Source organism: Oncorhynchus keta, chromosome 13 (assembly GCF_023373465.1).
Source record: "Oncorhynchus keta strain PuntledgeMale-10-30-2019 chromosome 13, Oket_V2, whole genome shotgun sequence".
Taxonomy (NCBI): domain Eukaryota; kingdom Metazoa; phylum Chordata; class Actinopteri; order Salmoniformes; family Salmonidae; genus Oncorhynchus; species Oncorhynchus keta.
The window spans coordinates 3,828,245-3,838,244 of NC_068433.1; the positions used below are offsets into that span (position 1 = coordinate 3,828,245).

The 10,000-nt window shown below is 52.4% G+C and overlaps 1 protein-coding gene and 1 long non-coding RNA gene across 3 annotated transcripts in view; both read left to right on the forward strand.

Moving 5' to 3' along the window:
- Positions 1–5,521, forward strand: part of LOC127906641 (uncharacterized) — a 5,824-nt gene extending 303 nt beyond the window's left edge. Inside the window, exons 2-4 of the long non-coding RNA XR_008062203.1 lie at positions 647–1,552; positions 2,366–2,429; positions 4,289–5,521. This is a non-coding gene — a long non-coding RNA (uncharacterized LOC127906641). The remainder of the gene's footprint in view (positions 1–646; positions 1,553–2,365; positions 2,430–4,288) is intronic.
- The window catches only part of LOC127906640 (dachshund homolog 2-like), a 28,235-nt gene that overhangs the window by 13,130 nt on the left and 5,105 nt on the right, over positions 1–10,000 (forward strand). The gene's annotated exons all lie outside the window — the stretch shown is intronic.

Below are 10,000 nucleotides of genomic sequence, written 5' to 3' on the forward strand. Positions count from 1 at the left end.
TAGTGGTTAGAGTGGAGGGGCGGCAGGGTAGCCTAGTGGTTAGAGTGTAGAGGCGGCAGTGTAGCCTAGTGGTTAGAGTGGAGGGGCGGCAGTGTAGCCTAGTGGTTAGAGTGTAGAGGCGGCAGGGTAGCCTAGTGGATAGAGTGGAGGGGTGCCAGGGTAGTCTAGTGGTTAGAGTGGAGGGGCGGCAGGGTAGTCTAGTGGTTAGAGTGTAGAGGCGGCAGTGTAGCCTAGTGGTTAGAGTGGAGGGGCGGCAGTGTAGCCTAGTGGTTAGAGTGTAGAGGCGGCAGGGTAGCCTAGTGGATAGAGTGGAGGGGTGGCAGGGTAGTCTAGTGGTTAGAGTGGAGGGGCGGCAGGGTACTCTAGTGGTTAGACTGTAGAGGGGGCAGGTAGCCTAGTGGTTAGAGTGTAGAGGAGGCAGGTAGTCTAGTGGTTAGAGTGTAGAGGGGGCAGGTAGTCTAGTGGTTAGAGTGTAGAGGAGGCAGGTAGCCTAGTGGTTAGAGTGTAGAGGAGGCAGGTAGCCTAGTGGTTAGAGTGTAGAGGAGGCAGGTAGTCTAGTGGTTAGAGTGTAGAGGGGGCAGGGTAGTCTAGTGGGTAGAGTGTAGAGGAGGCAGGTAGTCTAGTGGTTAGAGTGTAGAGGGGGCAGGTAGCCTAGTGGTTAGAGTGTAGAGGAGGCAGGTAGCCTAGTGGTTAGAGTGGAGGGGCGGCAGGGTAGTCTAGTGGTTAGAGTGTAGAGGCGGCAGGGTAGTCTAGTGGTTAGAGTGGAGGGGCGGCAGGGTAGCCTAGTGGTTAGAGTGTAGAGGAGGCAGGTAGTCTAGTGGTTAGAGTGTAGAGGAGGCAGGTAGTCTAGTGGTTAGAGTGGAGGGGCGGCAGGGTAGCCTAGTGGTTAGAGTGTAGAGGAGGCAGGTAGTCTAGTGGTTAGAGTGTAGAGGGGGCAGGGTAGTCTAGTGGTTAGAGTGGAGGGGCGGCAGGGTAGCCTAGTGGTTAGAGTGTAGGGGCGGCAGGGTAGCCTAGTGGTTAGAGTGTAGAGGAGGCAGGTAGTCTAGTGGTTAGAGTGTAGAGGAGGCAGGTAGTCTAGTGGTTAGAGTGGAGGGGCGGCAGGGTAGCCTAGTGGTTAGAGTGTAGAGGAGGCAGGTAGTCTAGTGGTTAGAGTGTAGAGGAGGCAGGTAGCCTAGTGGTTAGAGTGTAGAGGAGGCAGGTAGTCTAGTGGTTAGAGTGTAGAGGAGGCAGGTAGCCTAGTGGTTAGAGTGTAGAGGAGGCAGGTAGTCTAGTGGTTAGAGTGTAGAGGAGGCAGGTAGTCTAGTGGTTAGAGTGTAGAGGAGGCAGGTAGTCTAGTGGTTAGAGTGTAGAGGCGGCAGGGTAGTCTCGTGGTTAGAGTGGAGGGGCGGCAGGGTAGTCTAGTGGTTAGAGTGTAGAGGAGGCAGGTAGCCTAGTGGTTAGAGTGTAGAGGAGGCAGGTAGTCTAGTGGTTAGAGTGTAGAGGAGGCAGGTAGTCTAGTGGTTAGAGTGTAGAGGAGGCAGGTAGTCTAGTGGTTAGAGTGTAGAGGAGGCAGGTAGTCTAGTGGTTAGAGTGTAGAGGCGGCAGGGTAGTCTCGTGGTTAGAGTGGAGGGGCGGCAGGGTAGTCTAGTGGTTAGAGTGTAGAGGAGGCAGGTAGCCTAGTGGTTAGAGTGTAGAGGGGGCAGGTAGCCTAGTGGTTAGAGTGTAGAGGAGGCAGGTAGCCTAGTGGTTAGAGTGTAGAGGGGGCAGGGTAGCCTAGTGGTTAGAGTATAGAGGAGGCAGGTAGCCTAGTGGTTAGAGTGTAGAGGGGGCAGGGTAGCCTAGTGGTTAGAGTGGAGGGGCGGCAGGGTAGCCTAGTGGTTAGAGTGTAGAGGGGGCAGGTAGCCTAGTGGTTAGAGTGTAGAGGAGGCAGGTAGCCTAGTGGTTAGAGTGTAGAGGGGGCAGGGTAGCCTAGTGGTTAGAGTATAGAGGAGGCAGGTAGCCTAGTGGTTAGAGTGTAGAGGTGGCAGGGTAGTCTAGTGGTTAGAGTGTAGAGGAGGCAGGTAGCCTAGTGGTTAGAGTGTAGAGGGGGCAGGGTAGCCTAGTGGTTAGAGTATAGAGGAGGCAGGTAGCCTAGTGGTTAGAGTGTAGAGGGGGCAGGGTAGCCTAGTGGTTAGAGTGGAGGGGCGGCAGGGTAGCCTAGTGGTTAGAGTGTAGAGGTGGCAGGGTAGTCTAGTGGTTAGAGTGTAGAGGAGGCAGGTAGCCTAGTGGTTAGAGTGTAGAGGAGGCAGGTAGCCTAGTGGTTAGAGTGGAGGGGCTGCAGGGTAGTCTAGTGGTTAGAGTGTAGAGGCGGCAGTGTAGCCTAGTGGTTAGAGTGTAGAGGAGGCAGGTAGTCTAGTGGTTAGAGTGTAGAGGAGGCAGGTAGCCTAGTGGTTAGAGTGTAGAGGAGGCAGGTAGTCTAGTGGTTAGAGTGTAGAGGAGGCAGGTAGCCTAGTGGTTAGAGTGTAGAGGAGGCATGTAGTCTAGTGGTTAGAGTGTAGAGGAGGCAGGTAGTCTAGTGGTTAGAGTGTAGAGGAGGCAGGTAGTCTAGTGGTTAGAGTGTAGAGGCGGCAGGGTAGCCTAGTGGTTAGAGTGTAGAGGAGGCAGGTAGCCTAGTGGTTAGAGTGTAGAGGGGGCAGGTAGCCTAGTGGTTAGAGTGTAGAGGAGGCAGGTAGCCTAGTGGTTAGAGTGTAGAGGAGGCAGGTAGCCTAGTGGTTAGAGTGTAGAGGGGGCAGGGTAGCCTAGTGGTTAGAGTATAGAGGAGGCAGGTAGCCTAGTGGTTAGAGTGTAGAGGGGGCAGTGTAGCCTAGTGGTTAGAGTGGAGGGGCGGCAGGGTAGCCTAGTGGTTAGAGTGTAGAGGTGGCAGGGTAGTCTAGTGGTTAGAGTGTAGAGGAGGCAGGTAGCCTAGTGGTTAGAGTGTAGAGGGGGCAGGGTAGCCTAGTGGTTAGAGTATAGAGGAGGCAGGTAGCCTAGTGGTTAGAGTATAGAGGAGGCAGGTAGCCTAGTGGTTAGAGTGTAGAGGGGGCAGGGTAGCCTAGTGGTTAGAGTGGAGGGGCGGCAGGGTAGCCTAGTGGTTAGAGTGTAGAGGTGGCAGGGTAGTCTAGTGGTTAGAGTGTAGAGGAGGCAGGTAGCCTAGTGGTTAGAGTGTAGAGGGGGCAGGGTAGCCTAGTGGTTAGAGTATAGAGGAGGCAGGTAGCCTAGTGGTTAGAGTGTAGAGGGGGCAGGGTAGCCTAGTGGTTAGAGTGGAGGGGCGGCAGGGTAGCCTAGTGGTTAGAGTGTAGAGGTGGCAGGGTAGTCTAGTGGTTAGAGTGTAGAGGAGGCAGGTAGCCTAGTGGTTAGAGTGTAGAGGGGGCAGGGTAGCCTAGTTTTTAGAGTGTAGAGGGGGCAGGGTAGCCTAGTGGTTAGAGTGTAGAGGCGGCAGGGTAGCCTAGTGGTTAGAGTGGAGGGGTGGCAGGGTAGTCTAGTGGTTAGAGTGTAGAGGCGGCAGTGTAGCCTAGTGGTTAGAGTGGAGGGGTGGCAGGGTAGCCTAGTGGTTAGAGTGTAGAGGCGGCAGGGTAGTCTAGTGGTTAGAGTGTAGAGGCGGCAGTGTAGCCTAGTGGTTAGAGTGGAGGGGCGGCAGGGTAGTCTAGTGGTTAGAGTGTAGAGGCGGCAGGTATGGTCCTTCTGTAGCTCAGTTGGTAGAGCATGGCGCTTGTAACGCCAGGGTAGTGGGTTCGATCCCCGGGACCACCCATACGTAGAATGTATGCACACATGACTGTAAGTCGCTTTGGATAAAAGCGTCTGCTAAATGGCATATATTATTATTATTATAGGTAGTCTAGTGGTTAGAGTGGAGGGGAGGCAGGGTAGCCTAGTGGTTAGAGTGGAGGGGAGGCAGGGTAGCCTAGTGGTTAGAGTGTAGAGGAGGCAGGGTAGCCTAGTGGTTAGAGTGTAGAGGAGGCAGGTAGCCTAGTGGTTAGAGTGTAGAGGCGGCAGGGTAGCCTAGTGGTTAGAGTGGAGGGGAGGCAGGTAGTCTAGTGGTTAGAGTGTAGAGGAGGCAGGTAGTCTAGTGGTTAGAGTGTAGAGGCGGCAGGGTAGCCTAGTGGTTAGAGTGGAGGGGCGGCAGGGTAGTCTAGTGGTTAGAGTGGAGGGGTGGCAGGGTAGTCTAGTGGTTAGAGTGTAGAGGAGGCAGGGTAGCCTAGTGGTTAGAGTGTAGAGGCGGCAGGGTAGTCTAGTGGTTAGAGTGTAGAGGCGGCAGGGTAGTCTAGTGGTTAGAGTGGAGGGGAGGCAGGTAGTCTAGTGGTTAGAGTGTAGAGGAGGCAGGTAGTCTAGTGGTTAGAGTGTAGAGGAGGCAGGGTAGCCTAGTGGTTAGAGTGTAGAGGCGGCAGGGTAGTCTAGTGGTTAGAGTGTAGAGGCGGCAGGGTAGCCTAGTGGTTAGAGTGTAGAGGAGGCAGGTAGCCTAGTGGTTAGAGTGGAGGGGCGGCAGGGTAGTCTAGTGGTTAGAGTGGAGGGGAGGCAGGTAGTCTAGTGGTTAGAGTGTAGAGGAGGCAGGTAGTCTAGTGGTTAGAGTGTAGAGGCGGCAGGGTAGCCTAGTGGTTAGAGTCGAGGGGCGGCAGGGTAGTCTAGTGGTTAGAGTGTAGAGGCGGCAGGGTAGCCTAGTGGTTAGAGTGTAGAGGAGGCAGGTAGCCTAGTGGTTAGAGTGTAGAGGCAGCAGGGTAGCCTAGTGGTTAGAGTGTAGAGGCAGCAGGGTAGCCTAGTGGTTAGAGTGTAGAGGCAGCAGGGTAGCCTAGTGGTTAGAGTGTAGAGGAGGCAGGGTAGCCTAGTGGTTAGAGTGTAGAGGCAGCAGGGTAGCCTAGTGGTTAGAGTGTAGAGGAGGCAGGGTAGCCTAGTGGTTAGAGTGTAGAGGCAGCAGGGTAGCCTAGTGGTTAGAGTATAGAGGCGGCAGGGTAGCCTAGTGGTTAGAGTGTAGAGGTGGCAGGGTAGCCTAGTGGTTAGAGTGTAGAGGCGGCAGGGTAGTCTAGTGGTTAGAGTGGAGGGGAGGCAGGTAGTCTAGTGGTTAGAGTGTAGAGGAGGCAGGTAGTCTAGTGGTTAGAGTGTAGAGGCGGCAGGGTAGCCTAGTGGTTAGAGTCGAGGGGCGGCAGGGTAGTCTAGTGGTTAGAGTGTAGAGGCGGCAGGGTAGCCTAGTGGTTAGAGTGTAGAGGAGGCAGGTAGCCTAGTGGTTAGAGTGTAGAGGCAGCAGGGTAGCCTAGTGGTTAGAGTGTAGAGGCAGCAGGGTAGCCTAGTGGTTAGAGTGTAGAGGCAGCAGGGTAGCCTAGTGGTTAGAGTGTAGAGGAGGCAGGGTAGCCTAGTGGTTAGAGTGTAGAGGCAGCAGGGTAGCCTAGTGGTTAGAGTGTAGAGGAGGCAGGGTAGCCTAGTGGTTAGAGTGTAGAGGCAGCAGGGTAGCCTAGTGGTTAGAGTATAGAGGCGGCAGGGTAGCCTAGTGGTTAGAGTGTAGAGGTGGCAGGGTAGCCTAGTGGTTAGAGTGTAGAGGCGGCAGGGTAGTCTAGTGGTTAGAGTGGAGGGAGGCAGGTAGCCTAGTGGTTAGAGTGTAGAGGGGGCAGGGTAGCCTAGTGGTTAGAGTATAGAGGAGGCAGGTAGCCTAGTGGTTAGAGTGTAGAGGGGGCAGGGTAGCCTAGTGGTTAGAGTGGAGGGCGGCAGGGTAGCCTAGTGGTTAGAGTGTAGAGGTGGCAGGGTAGTCTAGTGGTTAGAGTGTAGAGGAGGCAGGTAGCCTAGTGGTTAGAGTGTAGAGGGGGCAGGGTAGCCTAGTGGTTAGAGTGTAGAGGTGGCAGGGTAGCCTAGTGGTTAGAGTGTAGAGGCAGCAGGGTAGCCTAGTGGTTAGAGTGTAGAGGAGGCAGGGTAGCCTAGTGGTTAGAGTGTAGAGGCAGCAGGGTAGCCTAGTGGTTAGAGTGTAGAGGCGGCAGGGTAGCCTAGTGGTTAGAGTGTAGAGGTGGCAGTGTAGCCTAGTGGTTAGAGTGTAGAGGCGAAAGAATATGACTTTCGCAAAGCGGATCCTGCATTCTGCCTTTCACCCGGGACAACAGAATGGCCTTCGACCCCAAAAAACGACTTCGAAAAAGGGGAAAATGAAGCGGTCTTCTGGTCAGACTCCGGAGACAGGCACATCGTGCACCACTCCCTAGCATTCTTCTTTTCTTTTTTTTTTTTTTTTACCTTTATTTAACCAGGCAAGTCAGTTAAGAACATATTCTTATTTTCAATGACGGCCTGGGAACAGTGGGCCTGTTCAGGGGCAGAACGACAGATTTGTACCTTGTCAGCACGGGGGTTTGAACTCACAACCTTCCGGTTACTAGTCCAACGCTCTAACCACTAGGCTACGCTGCCGCCCCGGTGTGTTGGTGTAACCAGTGTGATATGGCTAGCTAGTTAACAGGGTGCGCGCTAATAGCGTTTCAATCGGATATGGCTAGCTAGCTAACAGGGTGCGCGCTAATAGCGTTTCAATCGGTGTCGTCCCTCGCTCTGAGGGCGACCCATAGTGAGATGGTGTGTTGGTGTAACCAGTGTGATATGGCTAGCTAGCTAACAGGGTGCTAATAGCGTTTCAATCGGATATGGCTAGCTAGTTAACAGGGTGCTAATAGCGTTTCAATCGGATATGGCTAGCTAGTTAACAGGGTGCGCGCTAATAGCGCGTGTGTTGTGTAATAGATGGTGTGTTGGTGTAACCAGTGTGATATGGCTAGCTAGCTAACAGGGTGCTAATAGCGTTTCAATCGGATATGGCTAGCTAGTTAACAGGGTGCTAATAGCGTTTCAATCAGATATGGCTAGCTAGTTAACAGGGTGCTAATAGCGTTTCAATCGGATATGGCTAGCTAGTTAACAGGGCGCCAATAGCGTTTCAATCGGATATGGCTAGCTAGCTAACAGGGTGCTAATAGCGTTTCAATCGGATATGGCTAGCTAGCTAACAGGGCGCTAATAGTGTTTCAATCGGATATGGCTAGCTAGCTAACAGGGCGCTAATAGCGTTTCAATCGGATATGGCTAGCTAGCTAACAGGGTGCGCGCTAATAGCGCGTGTGTTGTGTAATAGATGGTGTGTTGGTGTAACCAGTGTGATATGGCTAGCTAGCTAACAGGGTGCTAATAGCGTTTCAATAGGATATGGCTAGCTAGTTAACAGGGTGCTTATAGCGTTTCAATCGGATATGGCTAGCTAGTTAACAGGGTGCTAATAGCATTTCAATCGGATATGGCTAGCTAGCTAACAGGGTGCTAATAGCGTTTCAATCGGATATGGCTAGCTAGCTAACAGGGCGCTAATAGCGTTTCAATCGGATATGGCTAGCTAACTAACAGGGTGCTAATAGCGTTTCAATCGGATATGGCTAGCTAGCTAACAGGGTGCTAATAGCGTTTCAATAGGATATGGCTAGCTAGCTAACAGGGCGCTAATAGCGTTTCAATCGGTGTCGTCCCTCGCTCTGAGGCTTGGAGTAGTTGTTTCCCTTGCTTTACAAGAGCCTCGGCTTTTGTGGAGCGATAGGTAACGATGCTTTGTGGGAGGCAGTTGTTGATGTGTGCAGAGGGTCCCTGGTTCGAGCCCAGGTAGGGGCGAGGAGAGGGTAGGAAGCTATACTGTTACACCTGCCATGCTAATGGGTTCCCACTAGATGACACATCATTAATATCCATGAAGAGCTTGAGGATGCTAGCGTTAGCTAGCTTACGCTAGCTACCGAGCTAGCATACGAGCTCGGTAGCACATAGATTCTCCATATGACGTTGAGAAATAGTGCATTGTGGGTTGTTTCCAATATATCCGTATATAAGTAAAAAAAAAAAAAAAAATGTACTAACCCAAAAAACATACCTATGTTTGTCGTTGTAGGTAACCGTGTCTTGAATACAACAGACTGCCGATCTCACGGTAATTGACTGCCTTATAAACATGTTTATCATCTCCAGGTCTCCACATATACAAGCCGTTGATGCCTTTGAAACATCTATATTTAAAAAATAAAAAATAAAAAGTTAAATAAATCTATGTAATATACACCATCCCAGGGTCTGTAGTGACGCCTCTAGCACTGCCTTGTCTTATACCGCTGTGATACAGCCTGGGATAGAACCAGGGTCTGTAGTGACGCCTCTAGAACTGCCTTGCCTAATACCGCTGTGATACAGCCTGGGATAGAACCAGGGTCTGTAGTGACGCCTCTAGCACTGCCTTGTCTTATACCGCTGTGATACAGCCTGGGATAGAACCAGGGTCTGTAGTGACGCCTCTAGCACTGCCTTGTCTTATACCGCTGTGATACAGCCTGGGATAGAACCAGGGTCTGTAGTGACGCCTCTAGCACTGCCTTGTCTTATACCGCTGTGATACAGCCTGGGATAGAACCAGGGTCTGTAGTGACGCCTCTAGCACTGCCTTGTCTTATACCGCTGTGATACAGCCTGGAATAGAACCAGGGTCTGTAGTGACGCCTCTAGCACTGCCTTGTCTTATACCGCTGTGATACAGCCTGGGATAGAACCAGGGTCTGTAGTGACGCCTCTAGCACTGCCTTGTCTTATACCGCTGTGATACAGCCTGGGATAGAACCAGGGTCTGTAGTGACGCCTCTAGAACTGCCTTGTCTTATACCGCTGTGATACAGCCTGGAATAGAACCAGGGTCTGTAGTGACGCCTCTAGAACTGCCTTGTCTTATACCGCTGTGATACAGCCTGGGATAGAACCAGGGTCTGTAGTGACGCCTCTAGCACTGCCTTGTCTTATACCGCTGTGATACAGCCTGGGATAGAACCAGGGTCTGTAGTGACGCCTCTAGAACTGCCTTGTCTTATACCGCTGTGATACAGCCTGGGATAGAACCAGGGTCTGTAGTGATGCCTCTAGCACTGCCTTGTCTTATACCGCTGTGATACAGCCTGGGATACAACCAGGGTCTGTAGTGACGCCTCTAGAACTGCCTTGCCTTATACCGCTGTGATACAGCCTGGGATAGAACCAGGGTCTGTAGTGACGCCTCTAGAACTGCCTTGTCTTATACCGCTGTGATACAGCCTGGGATAGAACCAGGGTCTGTAGTGACGCCTCTAGAACTGCCTTGCCTTATACCGCTGTGATACAGCCTGGGATAGAACCAGGGTCTGTAGTGACGCCTCTAGCACTGCCTTGTCTTATACCGCTGTGATACAGCCTGGGATAGAACCAGGGTCTGTAGTGACGCCTCTAGCACTGCCTTGTCTTATACCGCTGTGATACAGCCTGGGATAGAACCAGGGTCTGTAGTGACGCCTCTAGCACTGCCTTGTCTTATACCGCTGTGATACAGCCTGGGATAGAACCTGGGTCTGTAGTGACGCCTCTAGAACTGCCTTGTCTTATACCGCTGTGATACAGCCTGGGATAGAACCAGGGTCTGTAGTGACGCCTCTAGAACTGCCTTGTCTTATACCGCTGTGATACAGCCTGGGATAGAACCAGGGTCTGTAGTGACGCCTCTAGAACTGCCTTGTCTTATACCGCTGTGATACAGCCTGGGATAGAACCAGGGTCTGTAGTGACGCCTCTAGCACTGCCTTGCCTAATACCGCTGTGATACAGCCTGGGATAGAACCAGGGTCTGTAGTGACGCCTCTAGAACTGCCTTGTCTTATACCGCTGTGATACAGCCTGGGATAGAACCAGGGTCTGTAGTGACGCCTCTAGAACTGCCTTGTCTTATACCGCTGTGATACAGCCTGGGATAGAACCAGGGTCTGTAGTGACGCCTCTAGAACTGCCTTGTCTTATACCGCTGTGATACAGCCTGGGATAGAACCAGGGTCTGTAGTGACGCCTCTAGAACTGCCTTGTCTTATACCGCTGTGATACAGCCTGGAATAGAACCAGGGTCTGTAGTGACGCCTCTAGAACTGCCTTGTCTTATACCGCTGTGATACAGCCTGGAATAGAACCAGGGTCTGTAGTGACGCCTCTAGCACTG